The following is a 16247-nucleotide window of genomic DNA, read 5'->3' on the forward strand; positions in this document are numbered from 1 at the left end:
CCCCCCCCCCAAATTTTTTACATTTACTACCTTAAAAAAAATGATGCTACCAATAGTTAAATACATTCTTATTGTAAATGACTCAAATAATATAAAATACAAAGAATATATGGGCAGAAATGTGAATATCTTCCTTCTACTCATCTACTATCTAGAGAGGAGAATATGAGCATTTTGGTGAACGTCCTTCTGGTCTTTTTTAAAAAATGCATTTGTATATGCACTGTATATGACACACACATAGTTATGTCAGTGTTTTACACATGTGATTATAATATAGACAGACCATTATAAAATGGTCTATAAAATAGACCATTCTTCAATTTTTTTTTTTTTTTTTTTTTTTTTTTTTTTACTTAACAAAAGGTCTTAGGGCGCCTGGGTGGCTCAGTCAGTTACGCATCCGACTCTTGAATTCGGCCCGGGTAAGGATCACAATTCATGGAAGTGAGCCCTACATTGGACTCCACGCTGAGAGTGGATCCTCCCTGATATTCTTTTTCTACCTCTCTCTCTCTGCCCCTCCCCAGCTCTTGCGCGTGGGTGCACACACGCGCCTTCTCTCTCATTCCATTTCTCTCAAAATAAATAAATAAACTTAAAAAAAGGAACAATAGGTCTTGTGGAGCTTTGTACTTTACTACATGTAGTTCTGCCTCCTTCTTCTAACGGCTGCTAGTATTTCATATTATGGATACAATATATGTTGTATCACTACTTCCCTGTATAACCAATAGTGAACATCCTTGTGTATTCATCTTTATGAACATCTCTAAGTATGTCTTTAGGATGGGGAAATAGCTGAATCAAAGGGTATATGCGTTCTTTCAGATTCACTCCCCCGTATTTATATTATGTATCAGTTCCTGGTTAAACCTTCGACACTTACAATTATTTTAATTGTTAACAAACTAATAGGTAAAAATTGGCACACTGTTATTATAATCTGTACTTTTCAGGGGTTGGTGAATTTGAATACATTTTATTATTCATAATATCTACCTTCTTTTCTACCTTTGTTCCTTTTTAATGGGCTATTTGGCATTTACTTATTAATTTATAGGGATTCAATATATGTTGGATATTACTAAATGTGTTACCATCTTTTTCTCCCCGTGACATAATTTTATATATGATGTCTTCTGTTGTATGAAAATTTTTAAATGGACCAATCTACTCCTGTTTTCCTTTATGGCTTTCTTTGACCTTGTTTAGAAATTATTTCATCACCCCAAAGTTGGAGAAATATTCTACAATGTTTTCTTCTGACATACATTTAAACCTTTTTTTTTTACTGTTTGTTTATTTTTGAGAGAGAAAGAGACAGAGTGTGAGCAGGGGAGGGGCAGAGAGAGAGGGAGACACAGAATCCAAAGCAGGCTCCAGGCTCTGAGCTATCAGCACAGAGCCCGATGCGGGGCTCGAACTCGCAAACTGTGAGATCATGACCTGAGCTGAAGTCAGACACTTAAATGACTGATCCAGGCACCCTAACATATATTTTAGATTTATCTGGACTTTATTCCAGTGAGTGCTGTTATGTATGAAAATTTCTTTTCAGATACAGTAATAGTTATTTAATCCAACATAATTTGATTAACTGTCCATTTTCCAACTAATTTGAAGTGTCACTTTTATCATAAACAAAGTTTTTATTTATATATACCTGGGTTTGTAGTTGGACATTGGCGAAGAGTCCCAGTTTCACCTTCTAAGAAAATTTAACATGTGACATTCAATCTTGCAAATTATCCACGAATGTTTGTTAAAAAATGTGGAGAAAGCACAGATACACAAAATTTAAAATGATAAAAGAGAAATAACCACATTAGAAGAACCATTAGAGATGACTAAAATGTATACAAATGAATTTGAAAACCTCGATAGAAATGAATAACTTTCTGGAAATGTACCACGTTTACCAAAAGTGTCTCCAGAAGGTTAGGAAATCTAAAAATCTCATTTTTGTTGAGAAATAGAGAAAATTGTCAAAGAGCTACAATTCTACAAAAGCAATAGGACCAGATAGTGTTACAGGTGAATTTGTTAAAACCATCAAAGAGCAGATAATTCCTATGGCTTTCAAACAGTGTAGCCTTGGAAAAGAAATGAAACCACATCTTCTCTCTAAAAAAAGAATAACTAAAAATAAATCCCATTTCTAAATTTTGATGCAGTAATCCTAAATAAAATATTTGAGAACAGAATCTGAAAGAACATTGCATTAATAATATGGCCACATAGAATTTAGTTCTGGAGAGCAAGAATGGTTCAAGATTAGGGTATCTATGAATATAATTCATCAAACTAATAGTTGTTAGAAATTACTGATCCTCTCCATAAATGCTTAAAAAGCATCTGACAAAATTCAAAAACCATTTGACTTAAAAAAAAAAAAAAAACACTCAGGAGGACAAGATAGATACTTCCTGAAGATGAATAAATAAATGTATCTCAACCCAAAAGCTGACATGATTTCCGTTAAAGTCAGAGACAAAGACAAGGATGCCCATTGTCAATGTACAGAAGGCATTGGCCAATGCAATTAGAAACAGGGGGGAAGATCAGAAGTAGGAATTTAAAAAGGAAGAGCTATAACTATTGCCATTTTCAGATGATGTGAAGACCTACAAGAATCAGATGAGAAAGTTCTGCAAACAATAAAAGTTTCGTAAGGTAGGAAGGACGGCACAAAATTAATGCAAAGACCAACAACTTTGAGATCCACAAGCAATAACCACCTAGAAGTTATTATGGAGGTAAAAACTCTTCCAATGTCACAATAACAAAATGTAATTATTAATGAACTTAACAAGAAATAATAAGATTCGTGTGAAAGAAAGCTTAAACTACTATCATTGGAGTCCCAGAAGAGAGGATGGGGTTTAAAAAAAATAAGCATAATTTGAGGAGATAATGACTAAGAATTTCCCAAAATTGATGGAAGACATCAATCCATGGATTCAAAAAACCCTGTGAATCCAAAGCAGGATAAATGATTATACCTAAAACACAGTAAAACAACCAATGTGAAATCTGAGTTTGCTGGGGGTGGTGAGTCCTCTGTGATCTTGTGGCATTTGAGGAGGGGAGGTTGGCCTCTTTTGATTGTCCTTGTAACTCATCTTTCAGATCTCCCAAGTGATCTTCTGATTCTAAGACGTGGTCGGGTCTCTGAGTCTTTTTACACCACGTGCTTATTGAGAGGTGGCTGATGAACTTCTGGCTTGTTCTCTAGGCTGCCTTAGGACCCAGTGGCTCTCACCACTATGTCAATCCGCCTCCGCTCTCACTGATCCTGCACATCCTAATTCTCCAAACACCCTTTGCTAAGTCCATCCTATGGTTTCTGTGATGCGGTCACCGTTCTCCTGGGACAGCTATCCCTTGGCAATTCTCTGGCTCTCAGTTCAGTTGCCTTTACTGGTTAAGGGCATAGACTCTGTAACTAGATTATCTTTCTGTTCAAGCCCCGGGTCTATTCCTCGGGCAAGATGATTAACCTCTCTGTACTTCAGCTTTCACGATTGAAATGTGTAAACATGACCTACATCATTTAGCTGTCGAAAAGGCATGATAAGATCATTTTTGCAAAGTGCTAAGAATTGTTCCTGGCATGTAGTAAATGTTAACTATTATTTTTCTAATGTTTGAGCAGGGCCGATAAATAACACCTCGTCTCCCCTTAATTAGCTTAACTAATTAAGATATGTGCAAGGAGTAAAATGGAGGGAGGTCAAAATATCACTTTTGTTCCTGATAATGTATTATTGTGGAGTATGCTTTCTATCCCTGTGAAAGTGACTTCTTTAAAGAGAATCCCAGGGGCGCCTGGGTGGCTCAGTCAGTTGAGCGTCTGACTTCAGCTCAGGATATGATCTTGCTGTTCATGATTTCCAGCCCCACATTGGGCTTGCGACTGTCAGCGCAGAACCTGCTTCGGATCCTCTGTCCCCCTCTCTCTGCCCCTCCCTCACTCGCACTTCCTCAAAAATAAATAAACATTAAAACATAAATAAACATAGAGAATCCTAGAAGTAGAGGGACTTAACACAGTCACAGGTGGCAATGAACAGGGGCAGGCCTATCCCTGTAAAATTTAGAGTAAAGGTAGCCAAACTGATACTTTTATGACCAGGGGATCTCTTCTTTTCCTGCTATATTACAGCAATTATTGCCTGTGTAATTAATTTGGCAATGAATCCCATGCAGCCCAGGGCCACCAAAGTTGGGGCGGTCAGATGTCGTCAGTGCTCCACTCCTATGCCATTATCACACTCGACCGTGTCCAGGCACACTGTTCACACTGATGGCATGCGGGTGTGCCCCCACCTCCAGGAGCCAGTCCCTATGCCTCTCTGTCGGAAGGCTGCCTCTAAGCACCTGTAACCTGCTTTGCCTTCCAGTAAGATAGCAGGAAATGCCTGGAAAATTAGGAGTCCCCTGCTACTCTCCTCCCTCCATCCAGGATGCCCCATTACCTATGACTGATGGATTGGAGGTATAAATACTCCAGCTCCCTTGCCTCTGACCTAGATGTCTTCAAAACTCCTATAAGATTGAACCCAAGTTACCCTGAATGGGACTTCCGTTCATGGGCCCACTTCCCCACTCTCCAAATTACCTTTCCTTATATACAACTCCTCACTTGGGGAGCCCACCCTAAGACAGAAACCTGTTCTATTGTAGTCTAGTGCTGTTTGTATTTTTCCTTATTTTCAATTGTTTTCCTATGTTCAATGGTTGCAGCAAAGTGTTCCGTGGGGATGTGAGAAGGACCCTGACAGGGTGCAATTCTTATATTTCTTTATACTCCCCAGGGTATGTCATTTTATGCACAATAGGGACTAGACTTTTTTTTTTATTGCCTTCTCAATTGATCTTTAAAAACTGACATCAGGGAATCTCAAACTATGTGAAGAAACAAGTTGTTTGGAGAATGCACACATTTATCATGCAAAGGATATTATTTACAGTCATTAGAATGTTAAAGTTATTTTCTGAATATAAAAATATGTTACACACATTAATAAGATCTCAGGGAAGACTCAGGTTGACATGAATATTGTATGAAATTATTATATGGGATCGAACAACTCAGTACATGCTCTTAGAGACATTTTAATGTTGACGTTGCTTTTAAGAATTATTAACTGGTGAATAATTAAAATGTTGTCAGAATGGATTCAAGGCCAATTAGTTTGGTTGCAGATAAAAGGTCCTAAGAAATCCATGACTGCCAACAAGGGCAATTAATGCGATTTATTTGCATGCTAAAAAAAAAAAAATTCAGCCTGGGTATCAAAATGTGCATTTTCTAGAATATAGCAATTTAGCTTCCGTGCCCTAATTGGAACTGTAACACTAACATAAATGAGTCTAATCATGAGGTGCAGGAAACCAATGGCAGAGTAATAATATCTGATATTTGTACATGCTTTATTCCTTTTCAATTAATTTTACAGCTCTTTTATCTGGATTGCCAGACCTAAAACCTATTTATAACAGTTTATACAGGTGCTAGTTTCCTTTACTTCGAATGGGTTGATTTATGAATTTCGAACAACCAATTTGACATTTTGATACCGAATAAACGAGTGATTTGGCCAAACCAACTGCCTTGACCTGTTTTCCTGGTGACAAGCAGATACTCCTGGAGACGGTGTTGGTCAGTCTATGCCTTGGAGACCTGGGTCTCCAAGACTCAGGTTCAGAACATGTACTTGGGCTGGTACACAGCCCCAGCTCTTCATTCTACAAAGCACGGGGGCAGGGGCTGACCTTGCACTGGGCTGAGTGGGCTTTTATCACACTGTACTCCTTTGCTGCTTTATTCTTTTTGTCCTTTTGCTCCAAGATCTGTCTTTATGCTCCTACTCTCCTAGGCGGTACTATCCGCCTTGGCGCTCTCATTCTGCCCCTCTGTGTCCCACCCACTGCTGATAGTAATGCACTCCATTCATGCCTTGCAATAGGGTCACATCACTCAAGATATACTCAGTTGTTCTGGGGTGAAAATTTTACTCCTGGAAAATATATTTGGCTAAATAAATATAGATGCTTTTTCTACCACTAATATTAGCAGTAATAGCAATCATAGTAATTTTTACACTCTGCCTCCTTGTATTTCAAAAACTATAGTCAAATGGTATCATCGGGCATTTAATAAAATCTGCAGATGTCTTTTGATTGTTAAATTAATCTAAAGCCCACAGGAATATTTACATTTCTTTAGCATTCAAGCAATTTGGGCAAATATCCAGCAAAAAAAAATTTTTTTTTGAAGTCTAGGAAGTTTTCTATACATGTTAAAACTAGGTTTTCTCTTAATAAATTAGAGATGCTAGTTGAGGATATATTGTGAACAATGGGGGCCCCAAAATACTTCAAGTAGAAATATTCTGATGTCTAAGAAAGAGTATTTGTTTTTGTGAGATTAAGAGGCAGTTTTAATTTTTAATATACACAGTAGCATGTGTATAACCTTTTATTATCTAACCATTCTACCCCCGAACATTTAGCCCACTTCACTAATCTAGCAGATTCGTTGCTGGAGGGGAAGGGTGTGGGGGATGGGCAAAGGTGAAGGGGAGTAACAGGTACAGGCTTCCGGTTACGGAATAAAGTCATGGGCGTGAAAGGTACAGAGTAGAGAATACGGTCGATGGGTTTCTAATAGTGCAGCGTGGATAGATGGCAACTACACTTGTGAGCACAACAGAATGTATAGACTTAACGAATCGAATCACCGTATTGGACACGTGAAACTAATGTAGCATTGTGTGTCAACTATACTTCAACAAGCAAAGGAAAAAGGGGGAGAAAAGGTACTATCATAACCTCGTAGAGAGACTTATTCACTGGTGACCTGAGGAGCAAAAATTGGCTCTCCCTTTTCCTGTGGAGGAACGGGGCAGCCACGTGGACGTAGCCTATTTTACGGCTTCAAGAAGACATCTCGGTCAACTTGCCCACGTGGATCTTGAGCTGGAAAGAGAAGGTGTTTCTCAGGGCCAAGGAAAGATTTTGTGGAATAACTGAATACTCAAGATAAAGGTGCTCGGGAGATTTTTTTTTTTTTCTTCCTCTTTGTGGCAGGGAAACACCAAGGTCACTATTTGGAACCTAAGCTATCACATAAAAAAACAAAACAAAAAGATGTTCCTCGGACAACATCAGTCTATTTCCTTCTGTGCCCTAAAGACACCCACACTACTGCCCAAGTACACGTGAAAAACACTAGCCAGCCTCACAATTTATAACTTGCCCCATTTGTAACAAATATGAAGTCTCACTGGATGCGTCTTTTGGTTGTGTTCCATTTTGACAAATCACTCAGAAGGCTGCCAGAGATAATAATCTCCCTTGAGGAAACAAACAGTTTGTATCATTGTTTTCCTCCCAAACTGAAACCCTGGATCATAACAGTGTGGTGCAATGCCCTTTCTGAACTCAATTCCTGGCATGAAATTTACCCCGTGTATTAACGTAAAAGGGTTCTTTCTAGTCGTTTTCACATTGGTATAGAGCGCCTCTCATTAATATTTAGTGCTTTTGCCCCTTTGGAAGCATCAGTTGTTGGTCTGCACTGTGATGGGATGTCAGCCACTCTTAGATCAGGTCTAGACGGGGCAATCATACTGGCCAAGGTAAATTCAATATTCAATCGTTTAAGTGGACGACTGTGTACTTGGCAACCTGGTGGACCGTGTGGTAGTTTGATTCAGATTTTGTCGTCGAGATAGACCAAGAAGCTTCGTCGACTATGTCACGATCTTTCAGACACAGCAGGAACTTGCTTCTACCTGGCCTTAACCAGCACTGAAGGAAAGACATCTCAAACTCTATTAGAGTAAATGGGCTGCGTCAGAATGTTGGGCTAATGGATTTTTAATGTTGGGCTAACCCACATAGGCACACAGTCCTAAATAATAATCTCTCTCATTATGGAGAATTTACTCAAGTACCAGATGTGAACCAACTCAATACCTTCCATGTATTAACTCAGTGAACGCTTACAATCACCTTGAGGTACCATTTGTATCCCTACTTCACAGATGGAGAAACTGAGACACGCAGAAGGAAAGTAACGTATCCAAAATCACACAGTAAGTGGCAGAGTCAGGATTGGAACCATGTGTGGTTTTGCTTGCCTGTAAACACTGGTCTCGACCTCTCAAGGTGAAGTGGTCATCAAAACATTCACCTACCGCTTTTGGAAACGCTGGTAGTCCGCTAAAGTAAAGCTACGTGGTCCGGGTAAGGAGCCCAGTTCTTGAGTCCCGCCCCTCCCCCCCATATGTTTCATTTTCCAGGAGCTGAGTCGTTCGTCTTTTCTGTGCTGAGCAGTGGAGAAACAGGAGGTGGCCCGTTTTCTGGCACTGCTATCATCAGAAGGGGCCTTTCTGGTGAGGAAGTCACAGCTTTGAGAGGGAAAGTCTGACTTTTATAGGATCTGCACACGGGTAGCACGGATACTAACCTCCCATTGCGTGAAGCGTGGGAAACTAAGAGCACGTCCTGTACCATTCATTACATTCCCTCGCACCTCTGCTGGCAAATCAAGTGTTTTATTTTCCACTCAGGACTGCATTTTACTCTTATGAGAATTATCTCTGAATTACTTTGAGCAACTCATCACCTGGAGACTTAGTTTCCTTATCTATGAAATGGGTGTAGAAATGTATAAATTGAATATTATGGCAAAAAAAAAAATCAACTGACAGACATCTAATTTTTTTTAAGTAAGTTTTTATACACACACTCACACACACACACACAAGTTTTTAGGTATGCACAGCATTCTGTAGCTGACTGATGCTACAGCATTTAAACAAATGCTTTCAGAAATGGAAACCCAGGGGCACCTGGATGGCTCAATTGGGTAAGTACCCGCCTCTCGATCTCAGCTCAGGTCTCGATCTCAAGGTGGTGAGTTCAAGCCTCATGTTGGGCTCCACGCTGGGCATGAAGCCTACTTACAAAAAGAAAAAGAAATGGAAATCCATGGCTTTGCTCATATGGTTTATCTTAACTGTTGAATTTCTTGGCTTCGAGCCCTGCAATAAAATTCAGCTTCATTCTTCATGCCATATTTTTCATAGGATGTAGTTGTGTTTTCAACAGCAGTACACATTTTGGAATTTTATCTTCTCTCTGCACGCTTTTCAGAAAAGTGCAACCTCCTTGAGGCCAAGAAGTTTTGTTTAATTTATGCTCGATTTATCACAAACATCTGGCACATAGTAGAAGCCCAAGAGTTATTTATTGAATAAATGAATCTATAAATATACACACCCCGATTTGAGAGGGAATTCAACTATTTTAGCTGTTAGCCTTTGGACCCACAAGATTCTGGATTAGAATACCAGCTCAGTTAACCAAGTACGTGACCCGGGAGCAAATACTTAGGCTCTTTGAAATGCAATTTCCTCATTTGAAAATTGGGGATAGTCTAATTCTAAGGCAGGTATGAAGATTAGTCAACTCTGAAGGCAAAGTGCCTGGCCTGTCCCAGCACCAGCTGAAGCCCCAGCTTCTGGGACGACTCAGCGCCTGCTCCCCACCTGCCCATGAACGCAAAGCACTTCTTCAGTTAACCTTTGCGTAACAAGCAGACAACGTTGATTTCATTTTGCCAATGGGAGGGAAAAGAGGCACGACTGGCTAAAGGCTGTTTAGAAGGCTGGCTCTCCCCACTCTAGGACACCCGGGGGTGATTTGGGGAGTTTGAGGGAAGTGGTTATAGAAAGCCTCTTTAACAATCCCTTGGGTCTTTGTAGCAACCTCCAACGGTGAAGAAAGATACATGAGTTATCAGACAGTGGCTTGAACTTCTACCCATCTGGCAGGGGGTGGGACCATGGGGATTGAAAGACCTAAGAGCAGGTGGCAACATGCCCGAGGACTTTAATACGTTATTTATAGCCCACTGCATTGGTCACAGTAATTTCCATTGCAACTTTCCTCTGGAATTCCTCGGGCTAGGAAACTGCTTCAAAGTCTCCTTTCTTAAAGAAAACAGAGACTGACCTTTTGCTGACAGTGCACTGGGCCGGTTAGGGTGGTGGCCGGGCAGCTGACTCTGGATAAACATCTCCATAGCGTGGCCTGGGCTTCTGCCTTGCCTGCCTGCTCCTTGCTGTAGGGGATGCTGGGCCGGAGAGGGAGGATGTGCCCATATGTTGGCAAGACAGTCTTGCAGGTTCCAGAGCAGAGTCCCAGACTTAGCCAAAGAGAAGCACATATGTGCTGCATATTCGACTCCTACTGGGGTGGTGTGGTGTCGGGGAGGGGAATGCAGAGAGACAGATAACAGGAACCTTTGGATTGATGTTCCCAAGGCGAGCCGGCGTCGGCTGTCACCCCCATCGTGCCTGCACCAGCAGCCTGACTGCAAAGAAAGAGCAAACTGATGCCTGTTGGCAGAACACGTCCGATTACTCAGTTTTTGCAAAATATGACTCTAGATGCTAGTGTTTGGTGTAACACTCTTAACTATCACTTCAAGGCCATTAATGCTCTACCAGCAGCACCTTACCCGTGGAGCCATCTGCTTAGGAACTCCTGGGTTTTGATTGTGACACATCTCAAAGGACACGCGAGAGCACGTTGAATAAAAATGTGAATCCGATGCCCCAATCGTGACCAAGGCAGTGAGGGTGACATGGTTCTTCCCTCCTGCCGTTACTCGGGTGCAACGGGCCACAGCTGGCACCTCAAGAACACAGTGGGGAGCTGGTGGAAGACGCCAGGACCAGACAGAGCCCAGAGTGTGGGAGAGGTCAGCGGGCCACATGGAGAGGGCAAGGGCCCTGCAGAGGATCCGGAAGAAGAGAGAAGTGCGCACCAGTCTGAAATGTGGGCAGGCACTCGTATCAGTAGAAGTCTCACTCACGGATGAGGTGAGGCGGCCAGAGCCCAGGCCATCGGTTTCTGGACATTCACTTCCTTTACTGCAGGAGTCCAGCCAGCAGCTAGTGGTCTGAGTGACAAAAAGCGGCAGAGACTGAAAGGTGTTGGGCCAGGCAGAGGTGGACTGTGGGTTCTGTGAGGCAAGGCTTACGTTTCTTTTGTCTGCATCCGTCTCCGATACCAGGGACAGTGCCTGATATGAACATGCACCTCATAAATATTTGTCAAGTGAGCAAATACATGAAAAGAAAGCAAAAGCCATGCCACCCAGAATGAGCTAGTTCGGGGCTGGGTGGGCAGGCCAGGATTAGGTAGGGGTACAGGCGCTTAGGATAACGATAGCCCCTAAGTCCAAAGGAACAGAACCAATGAAGTCCAAACCCCACCAGTGGATGGGCGGAAGTTCAAAGACTATATCCTGTCATGGCCAGACTAACTCAGGAACCGCCCAAGGGCAAGGCCTTTAGTTAGAGGAGGCCATCTCGTGACCCCATCCCAGATGCTGACAGAGATTGATGTCCACAGGTGAGCCATAGAAGTGATCTCCTGAAGCAGGAGGCGATCTCCTGACAGGTTTCTCCGGTCCTTATATGACATCCTTATGTGACTACGGCTCCTCCACGGAGGACACAGGCACTCGGGTTCCACATTACAGTGTGACCGACTTAGAGAATCTGAAGACTGGAAGGGGTTTTGAAGACCAATTAATCCAACCACCTGGTTATACAGATGAGGACATTGGGACCAAAAGGAGATTAATGACTTGTTGGACAGAGTCCCACGTCTTTTCTCTTTTATTCTGTCTTTCATCTTTGTGCGGTTTTTGTTTTGTTATGTGTCCCTGATAGATTGAAGCTACCAAGGAAGCTATTTTCGTAATATCACCATCTCAAGTACACACGGCAGAATTCTATGGACAGTCTCAAATACAGCCGTTGGCTGATTGATGGAATGAGCGAGCAAATAAAGAAAAGGATACTTTTTTTTTTTTAAAGGGCAAACGAGTTGTTTTGAAATTCCGGTTCCCTGCCTAATGAAAAATCTACTGAGGATTCCGTGTAGTGGCTCCTGTATTCTTTCTTTCTTTTTTGTTTTTTTTGTTTGTTTGTTTGTTTGTTTGTTTGTTTTTTTGTTTTTTGGCTCCTCTTTTCGAGTGTGTCCAGTCTTCAGGATTCAGAGGACAAGTTATATTTCAGGTAACACCACCTCTGCTCCAGGGCCTGGTAATAGAAACAAGAGAGATGGCCCTGGGGGGTTATTATCTCTCAAGACTGCAGATTCAAGCCCAGACAGGAAAGGCCTTTCTGTCTTAATTGACAGGGGCCATAAACCAGAAAAATCAGTTTGTTCTTTTTGTTCATGTTGTTGTTTTTCATATCTAAAACTCTGTGATTTTATTCATTTAGTCAGTTTTTGAAAATTACATGGCATAATTTGAAAAATGAAAGCATGCCCTTAATATTCTTTTTTAGCCCTACAGTTACTATGTGTAAATGAGACGGATATTTTGTGAATGACAACTTCATCTCTATGAAATTTTGTTGTTTTACAAGTTATCCTTTTACATTTAATTAATAGGGGTGGGGGGATGGACTAAATGGGTGAGGGGCATTGAGGAAGACACTTGTTGGGATGAGCACGGGGTGTTATACATAGGGGATGGATGAACCACTGGAATCGGCTCCTGAAGTCATTATTGCGCTATTTGCTAACCAACTTGGGTGTAAATTAGTCCCAATCAAAATTGCACCAGCATTCTTCTCGAAGCTAGAACAAGCAATCCTAAAATTTGTATGGAACCACAAAAGACCCCGAAGAGCCAAAGTAATATTGAAGAAGAAGACCAAAGCGGGAGGCATCACAATCCCAGACTTTAGCCTCTACTACAAAGCTGTAATCATCAAGACAGCATGGTATTGGTACAAAAACAGACACATAGACCAATGGAAAAGAACAGAGACTCCAGATTTGGACCCACAAAAGTATGGCCAACTAATCTTTGACAAAGCAGGAAAGAATATCCCGTGGAAAAAAGACAGTCTCTTTAACAAATGGTGCTGGGAGAACTGGACAGCAACATGCAGAAGAATGAAACTAGATCACTTTCTTCCACCATTCACAAAAATAAACTCAAAATGGATGAAGGACCTGAATGTGAGACAGGAAACCATCAAAACCCTAGAGGAGAAAGCAGGAAGAAACCTCTCTGACCTCAGCCACAGCAATTTCTTGCTCAACACATCTCTGAATTAAAGGGAACTAAAAGCAAAAATGAACTATTGGGACCTCATCAAGATAAAAAACTTCTGCACTGCAAAGGAAACAATCAACAAAACTAAAAGGCAACCAACAGAATGGGAAAAGATATTTGCAAATGACATATTGGATAAAGGGCTAGTATCCAGAATCTATAAAGAACTCACTGAACTCCACACCCAAAAAACAAATAATCCAGTGAAGAAATGGGCAGAAGACATGAATAGACACTTTTCCAAAGAAGACATCCGGATGGCCAACAGACACATGAAAAGATGCTCAACGTCACTCCTCATCAGGGAAATACAAATCAAAACCACACTGAGATACCACCTCATGCCAGTCGAAGTGGCTAAAATGAACAAATCTCCAGAGTGGCTGGAGAGGATGTGGAGAAACGGGAGCCCTCTTGCACTGTTGGTGGGAATGCAAACTGGTGCAGCCACTCCGGAAAACAGTGTGGAGGTTCCTCAAAAAATTAAAAATAGATTTACCCTAATGACAGAGCAATAGCACTGCTAGGAATTTACCCAAGGGACACAGGAGTGCTGATGCATAGGGGCACTTGTACCCCAATGTTTATAGCAGCACTTTCAACAACAGCCAAATTATGGAAAGAGCCTAAATGTCCATCAACTGATGAATGGATAAAGAAATTGTGGCTTATATATACAATGGAATACTACTTGGCAATGAGAAAGAATGAAATATGGCCTTTTGTAGAAACGTGGATGGAACTGGAGAGTATTAATGCTAAGTGAAATAAGTCATACAGAGAAAGACAGATACTATGTGTTTTCACTCATATGTGGATCCTGAGAAACTTAACAGAAGAAAAGGGGGGAGCGGAAGGGGGAAAAAAGTTACAAACAGAGAGGGAGGGAGGCAAACCATAAGAGACTCTTAAATACAGAGAATAAACTGAGGGTTGATGGGGGGTGGGGGAGAGGGGAAAGTGGGTGATGGGCATTGAGGAGGGCACCTGTGGGGATGAGCACTGGGTGTTGTATGGAAACCAATTTGACAATAAATTTTATATATATATATATATAAATTAAAAAAACATTAAAAATATATGTAAATAGGCAAATAAATTTATAAATATATAAATAAATAAATATATAAATACATAAAGAAATTTAATAGTTCACTCAAAAACATTAGGAATTATTAGGCCATTTGGAATCTAAAAAACAAACAAAATGGAACAAAACAAAAACAAGCTTGTAGATAACAGAGAAAAGATTTGTGGTTGTTGGAGGGGCAGGGCAGATGGAGTCTAAAGTGGGTGAAAGTGGTCAAAAGGTACAAACTTTCAGTTACAAAATAAATGAGTCCTGGGGATGTCATGTACACCATGGTGACTATAGTTAATCATACTGCATTGCGCATTTGAAAGGTGTTCAGAGAGTATATTTTAAAAGTCCTCATCAGGGGCGCCTGGGTGGCTCAGTCGGTTAAGTGTCCGACTTTGGCTCAGGTCATGATCTCACAGTCTGTGAGTTCCAGCCCCACGTCGGGCTCTGTGCTGACAGCTCGGAGCCTGGAGCCTGCTTCCGATTCTGTGTCTCCCTCTCTCTCTGACCCTCCGCTGTTCATGCTCTGTCTCTCTCTGTCTCAAAAATAAATAAACATTAAAAAAAAAAAAAGTCCTCATCAAACAAAAAAGTGTCACTATGCATGGTGATGGATAATAATGACTTTCTGTGATGATCATTTCGCAGTATGAATCATTATGCTGCACACCAGAAATTAATATGATTTTATATGTCAATTATATCTCAATTTAAAAAAATAGTCAATTCCAGGGGCATCTGGGTGGCTCAGTCTATTGAGCGTCTGACTTCCGCTCAGGTCATGATCTCGTGGCTCGTGAGTTTGAGTCCCCGCATCACGCTCTGTGCTGACAGCTCAGAGCCAGAAGCCTGCTTCAAAGTCTGTGTGTGTCTCCCTCTCTCTCTCTGCTCCTCCCCAACTCACACTTTGTCTCTCTCTCCAAGATAAATAAACATAAAATTTTTTTTTTTAAAAATAGTCCATTCCAATGGAGGTTTCTCAAAAAACTAAAAATAGAACTACCCTACAACCCAGAAATTGCACTAAGTATTTATCCGAAGGATACAGGAGTGCTGTTTAAAAGGAGCATATGCACCCCAATGTTTAAAGCAGCATTATCGACAATAGCCAAAGTATGGAAAGAGCTCAAATGTCCATCAACGGATGAATGGATAAAGAAGATGTGCCATATATATAGACAATGGAGTATTACTCGGCAATCAAAAAGAATGAAATCTTGCCATCTGCAACAACGTGGATGGAACTATAATAATAATAACAATAATATTAAAAGAAGTATCCAATACAAAAAAAATAGTCAATTCCAATGTTGAAAGAAGGTAAACCACACGCACACACACACAAAACCCTCAAATTCTTCTTCAAAATAGTTGTTTTCAAGTGGAAGCTCCACGTTTAGGACAGAAAGTCTAACACAGTGGCCACACTGGCTAACAGTCTTTAGCACACTGGCTTGAAACCAGGAGGGCACATTCTGGTGCACTGAGGAGCCCTTGAAAAGTACATGCCCAGGCCCTACTCTAAACATAATTCAAGGATGGGCCCTAAGCATATTTATTTTGAAAAAGCTCCCCAAGGGATTTTGCAATGTATAGATACATATATCTATAATTAGGATATATATCTGTTTATCCCCTAATGAACTAACAGCCACATTAGAGGAAAAGAACAAATTATCAGAGAGTAACCCCTCAGCACCTGTCTCAGGGAAAGTGAAATTTCCTCTGGAGTTTCAGTTTTGAATAATCTCTACTCACTCATGCTGCCCCCTACCTCTCTCCGTATCCAAATAGTCAACTTCCACCCTTCACTCTGCTCTCCTCGAAGGATCTCTTAAAGCCATTCACGCTACACTGTAGATAACTGGTAAGGCTTAACGCTTACTCCCACTGTGGGATGAGTTGAATTTTTTATTATTTTTTAAAAGATTTTTTTTAAGTAGTCTCTACACCCCACGTGGGGAGTTAAACTGACAACCTCAAGATCAAGCATCACATCAA

Source organism: Panthera onca, chromosome F1, assembly GCF_046562875.1.
Source record: "Panthera onca isolate mPanOnc1 chromosome F1, mPanOnc1 haplotype 2, whole genome shotgun sequence".
Classification (NCBI taxonomy): domain Eukaryota; kingdom Metazoa; phylum Chordata; class Mammalia; order Carnivora; family Felidae; genus Panthera; species Panthera onca.